Below are 15,984 nucleotides of genomic sequence, written 5' to 3' on the forward strand. Positions count from 1 at the left end.
GATCTAGATTTGATTATTCTTCAAGGTTCCAGTGAGGTACATATACACTTGTTCCAGTTTGGATCCATCTCTAATTTTCAGTGCTAAATTCTAAATGTGGCAGTGGGTCTTCCTGCTAGTCGTGGGTTCTGAACTGAGAAAGAGGCATTGCAAGTCAATTATAGATTTTTTTTGTATGCAATATTGTGTGTTTTAATCTTGCAAAGCATACAGAATTTATGATGGGCAGTCTTCATTAAATTTTGCACCAGAATTTTGTCATCAGATTTCCAAGGTTTGTATCATTGTCTTTGCTAAAACTATACTACACTAAGTAACATCAGGTTCTAGGTCTTTGTTCAGACATGCAATTATTGTACCTATCGTCTTACTCAGCAGGGAGCTATGGAGCAGGTATTGTCAGTTTTAGTAGCCCTATTTCTTTCTCAACAAGGCTAAACATGAAACTACAGTAATCCTTTATTTTAACTTTAAAAAATAGCTATAGAATCACCATGTTATAAACGTAACTTTGTGTGGCTCCATTGTATGGCAAGGATGTTGTGCATTTTCTCAGCTGTTGTAACAATTATGTTCATAGCATGTTTAAGCATATTACAGGATTATTGCTATTATTATTTGTTACAGTACCACTGATAGACCCCCCCATCTGAAGCTGGGGGGGGGCATTGTATTATGCACTGTAGGGTGAAATCCCGATTCCTTTAAAATCAATGTCAAAACTCCCCTTGACTTCAATAAGATAAGGCATTCACCCATAGCGTGTGGCAGCCCCTAACCCGAAATGCATAAATTCTACCTAAACTAGAGAGACAAAGTATGCGAGGGGAATCTTGGGCAAAGAGAGATTAAGTGAATTGCCCCAGGTCACAAAACAGGTCCGTATGCAGTGCAGTGGTAGCCATGTCGGTCCCATGATATTGAGAGATCAGGTGAGAGCGGCAATAGCTTTTATTGGACCAAATTTTGTTGGTGAATGAGACAAGATTTTGAGCTTGTCAGTGGCAGAGTCAGGAATAGAATCCAGATCTCCTTTCTTATCAGTCCACTGCCCTGTCTACTGGACTGTGCTGCCACATATAAGTCCCTGGAGACTAGAACTCCTGAGTTCTCATCTTGGCTCCTGCATTTGCCTTCTCTGTGGTTTTGAGCAAGTCACTTAACCTGTCTGCCATCTATAAAATGTGGGTACCATTTACTGACCTACCTCACATGGGTAAAGAGCCTGGAATTTCAAAAGCACTGTATAAATACTAAATACTGATATAACCATATGAAAAAACTGGAAACCCCCACGCACATCTCTTTTCCTTGTGGGATTATTTCCTTGTGATTTCTTTTCCTTGTGGGATTATTTTTTAATATGTCTTATCCAGGGTCCATTTATGAGCCCTCTCTGTAAGGGCTTTCCTGTTGGTTTCTTATGTTGTTTACCTGTATAATTTTGTATTGCCTTTTGGGGGATGGAGGCTTGGAACTAACAAAAAAACTCTGGGACAAGGCTTGTTAAATGGATGGCTATTGTGTTTTGTTTTATTGTGCTGGAAAAATGTCTTTTTCTGAAAGTAGTTTGTCATTTGTTCAATACGCTTTGCCTCGTTTCTCGAGGGCACATACTTTTCTGGCTGTGCCACAGAGGGGGAAATATCAAAGCAGGAGGAGGCAGACTTTAAAAGGGGAACTGAATTTTTAAGTAATTTTAAAATAACTTTAAGATCCCATCTCATAAGCAGAATGTGTGTAAACACAGTGTAGGCTAGCGAATAGAGCAGGAAGCAGGAATCTAGAACTCCTCCTAGCTTCTAAGAACCATCCTGCCAAAAACACTGTGATCTGGGGCAAGTCTCTTAAGGCCAAATGTGTCTGACCCTGTGCAAGTAAGGCTCCTTCTACCCTCTTACCTCCCACCTTGTGCTCATGTGCCAGGACTAGACACGATCCCAATGAAAAGATATAATTTCTAGTGCTTATATAAAGTTCCCTTATAACTCTGCCAACTTACCTGTCCTGACTTGTAACCAAGCCTTCTCATTCCGTTTTTATCACTGCAGGTGCAGAGGGCACCAGTTGTGCTGATTTTCTAGCCAAATCCTGTGGAGTTTCAGTGATGTGGCCAAATGTCTTCAAGCAACGAGGCTTGACACCATCACCAAACTCATTTCACTTCTGAGTGAGCTCAGCTAGCTTTAGACCTCATTGTCTAGTGACCTAAGATAATCTTTTGACAGTGAGTTTCCAGAGGAATTTTTCACATTTGAAATCTTTACTGGAGAGTGAGCTCTTTGGAACTAGCTCATCAGTTCATATTATTTTTAACTCTGCCTGCTGCACAACAATAAACATCATAATCCCAAGTGACTGGACAGTTTTATTGTTTTAATACATCTGGAAAAATAACAATGTACCAGAAACTTCCAAATCTGAGCAGTCACTAAGGAAGGAGGCATGTTCTTATGGTTAAAACATAGGTCTGGGAATGAGACCTGCATTTTCTTCCCTGTTGTGCTACAGACTTTCCTGTGTACTTTTGGGCAAGTCAGTTAATGTGTGTCTGTTTCTGTTCCCTTGTGTAAAATGGGGTTAATACCTCCATTCTCCCACCTTTCCTCTTTCTTGTCTGTTTAGATCAGAAGCTCTTCAGGGCAGGAACTGTCTTTTATTCTGTATGAGTACAGTTTTTAACACAATAGGGCCCCAATCCGGGTGCTGCAGTGATACAAGTAATACAACAGCAATAACAGCTTCATTTCTTTTGTGATCACCAGCAAGTATTATCAACCAGATGAAATAAAAGGGTCAGATAACACATACAGCTACTGTGAAAAGCACCTTCTGCCTAGTTGCTAACTATGGTTAGAGACTCAGGGTATGTCTACACTACAAAATTAGATCAATTTTATAGAAGTCAATTTTTAGAAATTGATTTTATACAATCTAGTGCGTATATCCCCACTAAGTGCATTAAGTCCTCACTACCATGGCTAGCATCAACTTACGGAGTGGTGCACTGTGGGTAGCTATCCCACAGTTCCCATAGTCTCCACTGCGGGTTGGAATTCTGGGTTAAGCTCCCATTGCCTGATGGGGCAAAATCATTGTCACGGGTGGTTTTGCATACATGTCGTCAGCCACCCCTCCCTCTGTGAACGTGACAGCAAGCAATAGTTTTTGCACCTTTTTCCTCAGTTACCTGTGCAGACGCCATATCGTGGCAAGCACGGAGCCCACTCAGCGCACCGTCACCGCTGCTATTGTAAGCACTATAAACACCTTGTGCATTATCCTTGAGTATATGCAGAAGCAAGCTGAGAGACACCAGCACGAGGAGGATTTTGATGAGGACATGGACACAGACATTCCTGAAAGCACAGGCTGTGGCAATTGGGACATCATGGTGGCGGTGGGGCTGGTTGATACAGTGGAATGCTGATTCTGGGCCAGGCCAACAAACAGAGATTGGTGGGATGGCATAGTGTTGCAGGTATGGGATGATTCACAGTGGCTGCGAAACTTTCACATGCGTAAAGCCACTTCTCTGGAATTCTGACTGTTGCTTTCCTCCACCCTGAAATGCAGAAATACCAAGATGAGAGCTGCCCTGACAGTTGAGAAGTGAGTGACAATAGCCCTGTGGAAGCTTGCAATGCTTGACTGCTACCTGTCAGTTGGGAATCAATTTGGAGTGGGCAAGCCTACTGTGGGGGCTGCTGTGATCCAAGTAGCCAACACGATCATTGAGCTGCTGCTATCAACGGTAGTGGCTCTGGGAAATGTGCAGGTCATAGTGGATGGCTTTGCTGCAATGGGATTCCCTAACTGTGGTGGGGTGATAGATGGCACCGGACCACCTTGCCAACCAGTACGTGAACCACAATGGGTACTTCTCAATGGTGCTGCAAGCACTGGTGGACAACAAGAGACCTTTCACTGACATCAACGTGGGATGGCCAGGAAAGGTGCATGATAGTTACATATTTAGGAACTCCAGGCTGTTCAAGCAACTGCAAGAAGAGACTTACTTTCCAGACCAGAAAATTACATTTGGGGATGTTGAAATGCCAATAGTTATCCTTGGGGACCCAGCCTACCCCTTGCTCCCATGGCTCATGAAGCCTTACACAGGCAGCCTTGACAGTAGTAAGGAGCAGTTCAACTATAGGCTGCTGAGCAAGTGCAGAATGGTGGTAGAATGTGCCTCTGGATGTTTAAAAGCTCACTGACGCTGTTTGCTGACGAGGTCAGACCTCCGCGCAACCAACATTCCCATTGTTATTGCTGCTTGCTGCTTGCTCCATAATATCTGTGAGAGTAAGGGGGAGACATTTATGGTGGGGTGGGAGGTTGATGCAAATCACCTGGTGTCCGATTCCGAGCAGCCAGACACCAGGGTGATTAGATGAGCACAGCAAGGCGCGCAGCGCATCAGAGAGACTTTGAAAACCAGTTTCATGACTGGTCAGGCTTTGGTGTGACAGTTGTGTGTGTTTCTCCTTGATGCAAACCTGCCCCCTTTGTTGATTTTAATTCCCTCTAAGCCAACCACCCTCCCCCCTTTGAAATAAAGTAACTATTGTTTTGAAACCATGCATTCTTTCTTTATTAATTAAAACAAAATGAGATAACAGACAAGATAGCCTGGTTGGGGTGAGGGAGGAAGGAAGGACAAGGCCACATTGTTTATTGTAGCCACACTAAAAATCAAACTGTTTGAATGACAGCCTTCTGTTGCTTGGGCCATCCTCTGGAGTGGAGTGGCTGGATGCCAGAGGCCTCCTCCACTGCATTCTTAGTTGTCTGGTGAGGCAGATATGGACCTTGGGGAGGAGGGCCTGCGGTTATATAGTGGATGCAGTGGGGATCTGTGCTCTTGTTGGCTTTCCTGCAGCTCCAATAGATGCGTCATCATGACCGTTTGCTCCCCCATTAGCCTCAGCATTGTGTCTTGCCTCTGCTCTTTGGGCTCATGTAATTCTTTCCTGGCCTCTGCCACTGAATGCCTCCATGCATTAAGCTGTGCCCTATCAATGCGGGAGGACTGCATGAGCTCGGAAAACATGTCATCGTGAGTGTTTTTTTTGCCTTCTAAATCTCAGATAACCTCAGGGATGGAGATGATAGGGGGAGCATAGAAACATTTGCACCAGTGGGGCGATAAAAAGGGAGAGTAAAATTTAAGATGATACATTTCCGAAAACAAAAGGGAGACTCTTTCACAGTGAATCAAGCAATTCACAGCAGACAGCACATGTGCTTTAGGTACAAAGTCACATTTTGCCTTTTATATTGAGTGCCTGCCAATATGGTGACACATCACACATGGCTGGGGAAAAGAATTTAGTTTCCATGCAGCCATGGTAAGCCTTTTGGTATGCTGGGGTTTCTTCTTATGCCTTCATTGTGAGAAAGTTTTCAAACTACAGCATCCTCCTTTCCCAGAGCAAGCAATGGGTTGGGTTTCACATTTAAAAAGCGGGGCTGTGGTTTTTGGGTTGATGTGCAGCACAGACCTACTCCCACCCCATCACATGGCTATTCTCTGGGATGATCTCTTCACTCCTCCCCCCACACTGCGTGGATATTCTCTGGGATGATCCCTTTTAGCTAAGCACAAACAGCCCAGCATGAACAGGGTCCTTTTACTGTTCCTTTACAAAAATTCCCCTATTTCAACCAGGTGGGCATGAATGATATCACTCTACTGAGGCTAACCCAGAAAGATTTAGGCTGAATGTTGCTTGAATGCGACCAAAACACAGGACCATTAGCTGCCATGTTTTATGCTGCAATAATTCTAGAATACTTGCTACTGGCTTGGCATCGTAAAGTGTCCTACCGTGGAGGACGAAATAAGGCAGCCCTCCCCAGAAACCTTCTGCAAAGGCTTTTAGAGTACCTCAAGGAGAGCTTCATGGAGATGGCCCTGGAGGATTCTTGCTCCATTCCCAGACATGTGAGCAGACCTTTCCAGTATCTGTACTAGCCACAAATTCATCCCAGTTCTTCAGGGCAAATCAAACATTAAACACCATTACTTTTAAATTCTATACTATAGTTATAAATGTGCACTCACCAGAGGTGCCTTCTCCAGCTTCAGGGTTAGGGATCCCGCCTTGGGAGGGTATTGACTCCAGGGCGACAAAAAGGTCCGGGCTCCCGGGGAGAATGGATTCAATGCTTGCCTGCTGCACATTCTCCTCCTCCTCGTCTTCACCTGCAAAATCTTCCTCCCTCTTGCGTTAGACTCCTCCCTTGCAGGTGTCCACAGACAGTGGTGAGATAGTGGTAGGGTCCCCCTCTAGAATGCCATGCAGCTGATTATGAAGTGGCATATATGGGGCTCTGACCCAGAGAGACCATTTGCCTCCTTTGTCTTTTGGTAGGCTTGCTTGAGCTCCTTAACTTTCACATGGCACTGCTGTGTGTCCCTGTTGTAGCCTCTGTCCATCATGCCCTGTGCAATTTTGGCATAAATGTAACCCTTCTGCCCCTCTGAATTGGCAGCAACAAGGGCCGGGTTCAGTATCCAGGGCTTCCGTTTCAATAACACCATGCATAACTGGCTCGAGCCCCTACCCAGTGACCTGGGACACTTACATACCACACCCCCCTGGGCGCCTCTAGGAGGCAATACTTCCCCTCTCGCAAGCACGGAGTCTGAGTGTAGCAAAAGCTTTTTAATAAAGGAAGGAAACAATACGGCATCTGTCATAAACAGATAGCTAAGGGTTAATGTCTCTGTCTGGAAAGAGGTAACCTGAAGCACCTGACCAGAGGACCAATCAGGAAACCAGACTTTTTCAGGTCTGGGTGGAGGGAATTTTGTGTCTGAGTTCTTTGTCTTCTGCCTGTCTCCCTCTCGGCTATGGGAAGGATTTCTCTATTTCCTGCTTTCTAATCTTCTGTTTCCAAGTTGTAAGTACAAATATAGTAAGGCAGTAAGGTTTCTATTGTTTTTCTTTTGTATTTACATGGGTGTAGTGGCTGAAGTGTTTTGAATTGTATTCTTTTTGAATAAGGCTGTTTATTCATATTTCTTTTAAGCAATTGACCCTGTATTTGTCACCTTGATACAGAGAGACCATTTTTATGTATTTTTCTTTCTTTTTATATAAAGCTTTCTTTTTAAGACCTGTTGGAGTTTTTCTTTAGTGGGGAACTCCAGGGAATTGAGTCTGTACTCACCAGGGAATTGGTGGGAGGAAGAAATCAGGGGGAAATCTGTGTGTGTTAGATTTACTAGCCTGACTTTGCATTCCCTCTGGGTGAGGGGGGAAGAGAGATTAGCTCTCGGTACTTCTGTTTTCCAAGGCTGGAAACGGGGAGGGTGGAATCCCTCTGTTTAGATTCACGGAGCTTGCTTCTGTGTATCTCTCCAGGAACACCTGGAGGGGGGAAGGGAAAAGGTTTATTTCCCTTTGTTGTGAGACTCAAGGGATTTGGGTCTTGGGGTCCCCAGGGAAGGTTTTTGGGGGGACCAGAGTGCCCCAAAACACACTAAATTTTTGGGTGGTGGCAGCTTTACCAGGTCCAAGCTGGTAACTAAGCTTGGAGGTTTTCATGCTAACCCTCATATTTTGGACGCTAAGGTCCAAATCTGGGACTAGGGTTATGATAGCATCCCACTGGAGAAACACCACAACAGGATTATAACATAAACCATAAACAAAAAAAAAACCCCAACCCCAGGTATGTTTGTCAATGTCCTTTTCCCCTTAGGGTCTTAAGTCCAATCACCCCAAAGTCCAACAACCCAAAAGTCTCTGGTCAGTGCCACCCCAGAATTTGAGAGTTTATCTGCAGAGTGTTACCACCCCCAGCCTGGGTGGAAAAGGGGGGGAGTCCACACCAGGTGCTAAGGGGCACCTTACATGGGCCAGGGCCAACTGCTCTGCCTCTCCATGGATTTCTGCTGCAGCCTTCACCACAACCAGCTCCACCACACCAGCTGTGCCGCTCCTCTAGCTGTCCCTGCAAACCGCTTCATGGGCTGCTCCAACACGCTGCAAACTGCTCTGCTCTGCTTGCCACTTAACAATAGGTCTTCAGGCTCCCCCACTAGTTAACACAGCACTCCATATCTCAATTCAGCTCTTTCAGTGATTTCAGCTCTTAGTAGGGGAGCCCTGGTGCTGGTGCACCATTGGCCCAACATGAATTCAGCTCAGCAGTCTCTAGATGGACTCCTAATAAAATCAAAAATTAGCTCTACTCTTCAACATTGAAGACAGAAGGATGTGCAATTGGTATTCCAGGCCCATACCATCAAGTACACACACCAGTCCCCCCAACCTCTCTCCATTCATGCGGGGTTTGGAACCCATGTCCCATGTTTAGCAAGTACCACCCAACTGAGGTTGAGTCATTTCTGTCACAAAGCAGTCCCACAGCTCCCCATTCACACAATCAGGGTGGCAAACTTTTTTTTCTGCCCCAATAACAAAGAAATTGGGGATCCCAGAGCTGTTAAAATCACCATCCCAAGTTGCTGTGGGGTTATGCTAAGTGGGGGATGGATGCCAATGCAATTCCTGAAATTCTTTCCACACTCTCTACAATTCACCACCAGATGTCAGGGTAGTGCTCATCCTGATTCTGTTTCCATATATATTAGCATTTCTTCTTTTTGATCGGAGTTTGGCCTGCACAGCTGCTTCTCCCCATATAGCAATCAGATTCAGTGTCTCCCTTTTAGTCCATGCTGGAGCTCATTTGTGATTCTGGGGGGCCTGCATGGTCACCAGTGCTGCTGAGTTCGCAACGCTGACCAAACAGGAAATGAAATTCAAAAGTTCCCAGAGCTTTTCCTGTGTACCTGGCTAGTGCATGGGAGTTTGAAGTGCTGTCCAGAGCGGCAACAATGGAGCACTCTGGGATAGCTCCCGGAGGCCAGTACCATTGAATTGTGTCCACACTATCCCAAATTCGACCCAGCAAGGTCAATTATAGCGCTACTCCCCTCATCAGGGATGAGTACAAAAGTCCATTTTAAGAGCCCTTTAGGTCAACAGAATGGTATTGGGTGTGTGGACACAGTCATTTTTAAATCAACCTAATGTGGCTAAATTCGACCTAACCCCGTAGTGTAGCCCAGACATCAAGTGGATAGTTTTCCTTGTCCCATACATGGTAAAAGCCTTGGCACTTTCTCAGAGCTGTGAGGAGCATGTCACATTTGCTCAGCCACCCAACCCTTTTTATAATTCCTCCAACTTTCAAGTAAAGGTGTCAAGCTTACAGTAGGCTCACCTTGGCCAGCTGTTCAGAAGCCTGCTCCTTTCCTTTGATCTGCTGATATTATGGGAAGCAGCTTTTTTGGGTGTCCTTTCCAAATATCCAACTGTCTACGCCCCATGTCTACCTTGCACTGAAATCAAATGGTCATTAATAATTCTTCATTAATTGTATGGGTTGCATAACTGGTAACTAAAGGATACATGCTAGGAGGGAAGAGAAGTCCTGCTCCATTTTATCTTGTGACACACCAGTATGACTATGTTATTAAAGGCACGTCAAGGGTCCCAAGAGCTTTGGCTGAGTGCCTTTTGGTGTGGAGTTCCTTTTAGACTGAAATGCAACAAAATAAAATCCAACTATCCATTTCCTTTTAGGTGATAAATAACATTTCAAGCTCATACCTCTTCCAACCCCTTCTATACCACCCTATTGCCCCTGTGAACCTCTGGACCATGTCATTTATTCTTTCTATTATGGTAATATCTAAATACCCTGTAACAGCATGGTTTGTCCCCATTAAGAGCGAGTGGAACTGAGGGCCAATCAAACCCTGTTCCATGACATGGCCCCTTTAAGGAAATAGGTGTTCAAGGGAGCAGCAGACAAACTGGGGACTAGGGGACAGGTGTTAATCAGGGAGCTGCTTCTTGAACATGATAAAGCCCAGAGGTGAGCTGATGCCAGGAAGAGGAGAGAGAGGACAGATAACCTGAAGAATGCTGAGATGGGAATACTGAATCAGCGAGGCTCCCTGGGGTAGGAATGAAAGGGGGGAAGCCTGGGGGAAGTCTGCCTGAACTGTAGCACAGCCCTACAAGGAGGGGTGTGAGGCCCCTGAACCAAGGGGAAGAAGTGTGTTAGACAAAGGATGCCCCCGCCCTCCCCCATCCCCTGGAAGTGGGGCTGGAACCCAGATCCTGGTGAGCTGGGGAAGCCTGCATACCCCATCAAGAAGAGCGCTCTGGACTTCCTTAACTTAGGGGGAGGAATTGTGAGCCTAGGGACCAGGGCATGAGCATGCCAGCAGGAAAGCCTCTTCAGAGGGGCCAGGGGCTGCCCTGGGACTGGGAGAGCTTCCTTGTTCAGAGGAACTGCATGGGTGCTGTGCACCTGAAGCCGTGGAACAAGAGTGAACATGAAGTCGTAAGAGGGAAGAAAAGGAATGTGCTTTGGGGCACAAGTAAGTTATTGCGAGAACTAGGAGGGACCTGAGCCATGTCATTCCATGAGGGGGCACACAGCAGATGGTGCCCTGCCACAGGCCCCAGCCAAAACCAGGGCCCCATTGTCCTAGACCCTGTAGTGCTGCTCTTTAAGAAACATTAAGATGCTCATTAAACCCTGGGGAGCTTACAATTTAAATGGGCAAAGGGTGGGAGCAGAAAGGGGTGAAGTGATGTGACTAAACAGCAGGTCAGTGCAGAGGTGGGAAGAGACCCTAGCTCTCACTTCCCAGTCTACTCCCTTATTGGTAGACATTGTCTATGCTGTCCATATTCATTCAAGAGCCCGGCTAACACAGTGAGGCACAAGGGAGGGCGATTAGAATAAAACAAAACAAAAAGGAACTTATATTTATAAATAAACACAGTTTAGGATAATAGAGGTTACACGACCTTTCCTATATGGCTGAGTGAGCCAATTAGCTTGGTGTTGTACATATCTGTATTATCTTTTAGACATTCGTATAATAGTCTTCCTATTAAATATATATGAGCCAAGAACAAGAATTAATTGGGTAAATACTGAGTTGGCTATATTATTACATACACAAAATGCTCTAATTTTGCTTAGGAACATGGTAGCAATTATTCCAGCAATTAGTATAAAATCAGCTATCTGGCATATTTAATTAGCTGGTTTCTTGCAGTAACAGCATTTGTTTGTGCTGTTTAAATATATGAAAACATAGTGTTTTGCTTTAAGGAACATATACAGAAATGTTCTCCAAATATTTTCCTTCAAAAGTACTGTATGGTATGCTTAAATACTCTGTAACATACACATTGCTGTTAACTATGAAAGCTTTTTAGTCTTCTGGATTTACATTTACAAAGAGATATACTATGGAAAGTCGTTTTTATTTCCTAAGCACAATATTTCTTACAGGCTTCCCTTTCATTCCCCAAAGGATCAGACATTTTAACAATTGTTGAATCTAAAGTTTAACAGATTGTATTTTGGATCGTGGCAGGTTAACTTTATAAGATGATGGGTATATGTAGTGGTTGGGGAGCGAGGGTATGTGTGAACATTTTGAATAGCTAACTGCCTTTAGGGAACCCTGCAGGGCTGTGACAGGCAGCATGGCTGGTGGTAGAGTTTATTGGTCTGCATCAGATTTTTTGAGCCTAAGGGTATGTCTACATCTACAATTTTGCAGCGCTGGTTGTTACAGCTGTATTAGTACAGCTGTATAGGGCCAGCGCTGCAGAGTGGCCACACTTACAGCAACCAGCGCTGCAAGTGGTGTTAGATGTGGCCACACTGCAGCGCTGTTGGGCGGCTTCAAGGGGGGTTCGGGGAACGCGAGAGCAAACCGGGGAAGGAGACCAGCTTCCCCGCGGTTTGCACTCGCGTTCCCCGAACCCCCTGCAAACCGCAGGGAAGGAGACCTGCTTGCTCGGGGTTCGGGGAACGCGAGAGCAAACCGCAGGGAAGGAGACCTGCTTGCTCGGGGATTCGGGGAACGCGAGAGCAAACCACAGGGAAGGAGACCTGCTTGCTCGGGGGTTCGGGGAACGCGAGAGCAAACCGGGGAAGACCTGCTTGATTACCAGAGGCTTCCTCAGGTATGCTGGGATACCTGCTTATTCCACGGAGGTCAAGAAAAGCACTGGTAAGTGTCTACACTTGATTACCAGCGCTGGATCACCAGCGCTGGATCCTCTACACCCGAGACAAAATGGGAGTACGGCCAGCGCTGCAAACAGGGAGTTGCAGCGCTGGTGATGCCCTGCAGATGTGTACACCTCCTAAGTTGCAGCGCTGTAACCCCCTCACCAGTGCTGCAACTTTGTGATGTAGACAAGCCCTAAGTAAGTTAGATAAGTGTAATATCTGACTGTCTGCATAGCTGATTCCTGTTGAGGGAAAGGGAATGAGAGTTACAGTGTAAGGTTACTGTAGGAGAAAACACCCAATTAACATACTGGCAAAACGCACAGCTAGAGAAGAACCATATTGTAAGGGGGAAAGGAATGTTTAAGGTGTGGCCTATGCTTTAAATAGACAATGCAGAAATAGTGACTTCTCACTCAACAGCTCGTCTCCCAGTGTCCATTTAGGGGCAGGTCTGCTCCCCCTGTGCATTCAAAACCAGATTTATCCCCTTGGGTGATAAAGCTAAGTTTTTAGTACTGCAGAGCCAACACAACTGGGAGAGACTGAGATTAATTCCTTTCTGGGCAATGTGATATGGAAAACATGGAGACGTTAAATATGAAACCCTGAGATGCCATTTGGGCAGGCTACCTTTTCAGAGTCCTATTTGTGAACAGACTGGCCTACCTTGGCTAGTTTGAATCTAGCTAGCGTGGGTAACAACAACCATGAAGACAGTGCAGAACGGGTAGTATAAGCCTGGCACAGACAATGGATACGTGTTTAGCCCACTAGCCTACTCTGAAGCCCACTCTGCTCTGTCTTTGCTCACAGTGTTATGCTCATACAAAGCACACGGGATCTTTATAGAGGAAGGCAAATACGCAGCATTTATTGAAAATACAACAGTTAGCATATGCTTTTCAGTCACACACACACACACACACACACACACACACACAGTCTTGCCAGTGATGTTCATAGTTACCAGTTTGTTGGAGCTCAAGTCAATCTAATGGTCAGTTAGATTGAGCACGAGTGTGGAGCTGGGCTCTTGTTGGTTGCGCTCCGATGCTCCTGGAGTGTGGCAAGATGAACCCAAAGTCCCATGTTCTTATAGGGTTTTTTCCTTTGTTGAAGTCTATGGATTTTGCTGTGTCAGTTTGTGATCGGTTACTTCTTAATTGGTGTAAACTTTCCAATACACCTCTGAGACGGTCATCCTGTCCTTTGTTCTGATTTCATCAATTGTCCTTAGGAGTGCCAGCCTTCACCTCAGGGTCGTCAATCTGCCCTTTATTATGGATGCGCGTTGATGATTCTTTGATGTCCTTAAAGTCTCTTTACTTCTTCTTCCTTGACTCTGGCTATAACAATGGCCTTCACATCTTATCTTTTCCTAATGCATACATTCCTCATTCACACAAACAGATGGAAAATGCAAACAGTAGTATTTTATATCGAGCAAAAAGGCATTGCAAATTACAATCAATAACCAAGACAATTTACATTGAGACCCAGGCCTTCAATGTTTCTCTAATCTACTTAACATAGACATAATAGAGAATCCTGTCTCTTACTCACTAAATCTTAAAACAAAGAGTTAAAGAGGGCCCAATTTGTAATGCACGTGAGAAAACAGAATCTCATAGTCCCAGAAGGTCATTTCTTTCTGCTTTTCAAAAAGGGTGGCTAGCAGGATGAAATCAAATTATACATTAATTCTTGTAGTGCTATAGGAAATCCTATTCTTACAACAGTGTTACACATGCAAGCTCAATTCAAGTGAGCTTGGGTAGGCCAGCCCGTGCACATCTTTTGCTGTGAAGACCTACCCCAAGGAAAAAATGGCTAACATAATATTCAGGTTTGGGGTACGGACAAGTTCTGCTTTTGGTGAAGCTTCGGAGCTTTGCTATGCTAAAGCTTTGTGAAAGACTGGGTTGCAGACCCAGTTATGTTGGAGGACAGATGAAAAATCAGTACCTACTTGAAAAGCTTCCAACTCCTCAAATCTCCCCACCCCAGCTCTGTAGAGTGAATTCTCCAGTCCTATGCAGGCAACAGATTTCCCTGACTGTTAAAATATAGTAACGTCGCAAGCTGCTGTGTGTTCGGGGAAGGCTATATTGGCAAAGATCTGAAAGTAACTGCTACATCACTGTCTTGTGATGTGCTATTGTGCCCATGTGGGTCACTGCACTGAAGATGTAACCTTACGCACTGCACCCTAAGTAAGCTACGGTGAGATTATATGTTTAAATTAAATATTTTTAATTAAAGCAAAAGTCTGTGGTCCCACAACAGTATGAGCTTGTTTGCAACACGTAATATATCATAAGAATGGCCACACTGGATCACACCAATCGTCCATTTAGCCCAGTGTCCTGTCTTCCAATTGTGGCCAATGCCAGATGCCTCAGAGGGAATGAATAGAACAGGTAAACATCAAGTGATCCATCCCATTGCCCATTCCCAGCTTCTGGTAAACATCAAAATATTTGTCGTCATTTGAAGAATGGACTCATCTGAGAAGTTTTTCTGTCTTCCTTTTTATGAAGTTATGCAACAAACGCCCTTAACCCCTAATTATAAAATGTTTTTGATGTTTAAAATGCTCTGGCAGATTTCACGAACAATACCCAATCACTCCAGCAGCTTATGGACACTTAAATTACCTAAGGAAAAAACTATTCAGAAACATTTCTGTTATGGAAAAACTATGTAATGCAGTGATCCCCAACCTTTTTGTGGCCAGTAGCACATGCATGTTTTCAGAAGAGTGTGGCGGGTGCCAACAATTTTTCAAGGCTTATTTTGTATTTGTACACTAAATAATACGAAAATCATATTTAATATTACATAATATATGAATCCATAACATAAAAAGGGTAATTTTACATGTAAAAGGTATTAATTAAATTATTCGGCAATTACTCTTTCATCTTACCATGTGAATTTGCTCTTTTTTATCTACCTGTAAGAAAAATTAAGGAGTTTTTACAAAATAAATATCATAAACAGTTTTCATCTTATTTATTTTAAAAAAAAGTAAAACATTGAATTGCTAGGCCAAATATATTTATTATTCTTAATTTAACATAGAATGAAGCCTGCAGCCCTGGAGTTCTCTGTCCCTGGCAGGGGTGGGGCTGCTGTTTCTCTCTGGCTTTGAAGCCGTTGCCTGGAGCCTGCTGGGGACAGAGAACACCAGCGCCCGCAGCCTGCAGCCCCGGAGAAGCTGGAGAGAAGCTGCGGCCCTACACCTGCCAGGGACAGAGAACTCCGGGGCTGCAGGCGCTGGTGTTCTATGTCCCTGACAGGCACGGGGCTGCGGCTTCAAAGCCAGAGAGAAGCAGTGGCCCCGCCCCTGCCAGGGACGGAGAACACAGGTCCTGCCTAGTGCCCAACAGGGGAGAGAAGCCACTGCCCGTGCCTGCTGGGGACACAGTACTCTGGGGCTGCAGGCTGCACGCCTGCCTGGGACAGAGGACACTGCAGCCTGCAGCCCCGGAGTTCCCTGTCCCCAACAGACACGGGGCCGCGGCTTCTCTCCCCTGCTAGGCAATAGACAGGTGCACATAAATGCCCCAGCGGGCACCATGGCGCCCGCGGGCACGTGTTGGGTACCACTGATGTAATCAGTTTTTCCCAGCTACTGATGGATTACATAATAGCAGAGAGAGACAAAACAAGTCCGTGGAGCATGAGACATTTGCAGAGATTATTCCATTTGACCTCCATTATGGTCATGTGATTTGTATAAATGTAGCAGACGATGGATAGAAATCACGCTCTAGCTGATAGTCAAGGAGTAGTATACTGGACTGCCTGCCCCTTCGGTGGTGTATGGCATGATGTGGCTATCAAGCACTTTGTGGTAGCTTCTTTGTGGAGATCTGGTACTGAAGGCTGCGTTCTGCACAT

General features: G+C 45.1%; 1 long non-coding RNA gene across 1 annotated transcript in view; it reads right to left on the minus strand.

Annotated features, from left to right (window-relative positions):
- Nucleotides 1-12,920: 12,920 nt before the first annotated feature.
- Nucleotides 12,921-15,984, minus strand: part of LOC127054338 (uncharacterized) — a 788,041-nt gene continuing 784,977 nt past the window's right edge. Inside the window, exon 2 of the long non-coding RNA XR_007775231.1 lies at nucleotides 12,921-14,801. This is a non-coding gene — a long non-coding RNA (uncharacterized LOC127054338). The remainder of the gene's footprint in view (nucleotides 14,802-15,984) is intronic.

Source organism: Gopherus flavomarginatus, chromosome 6 (genome assembly GCF_025201925.1).
Source record: "Gopherus flavomarginatus isolate rGopFla2 chromosome 6, rGopFla2.mat.asm, whole genome shotgun sequence".
NCBI lineage: Eukaryota > Metazoa > Chordata > Testudines > Testudinidae > Gopherus > Gopherus flavomarginatus.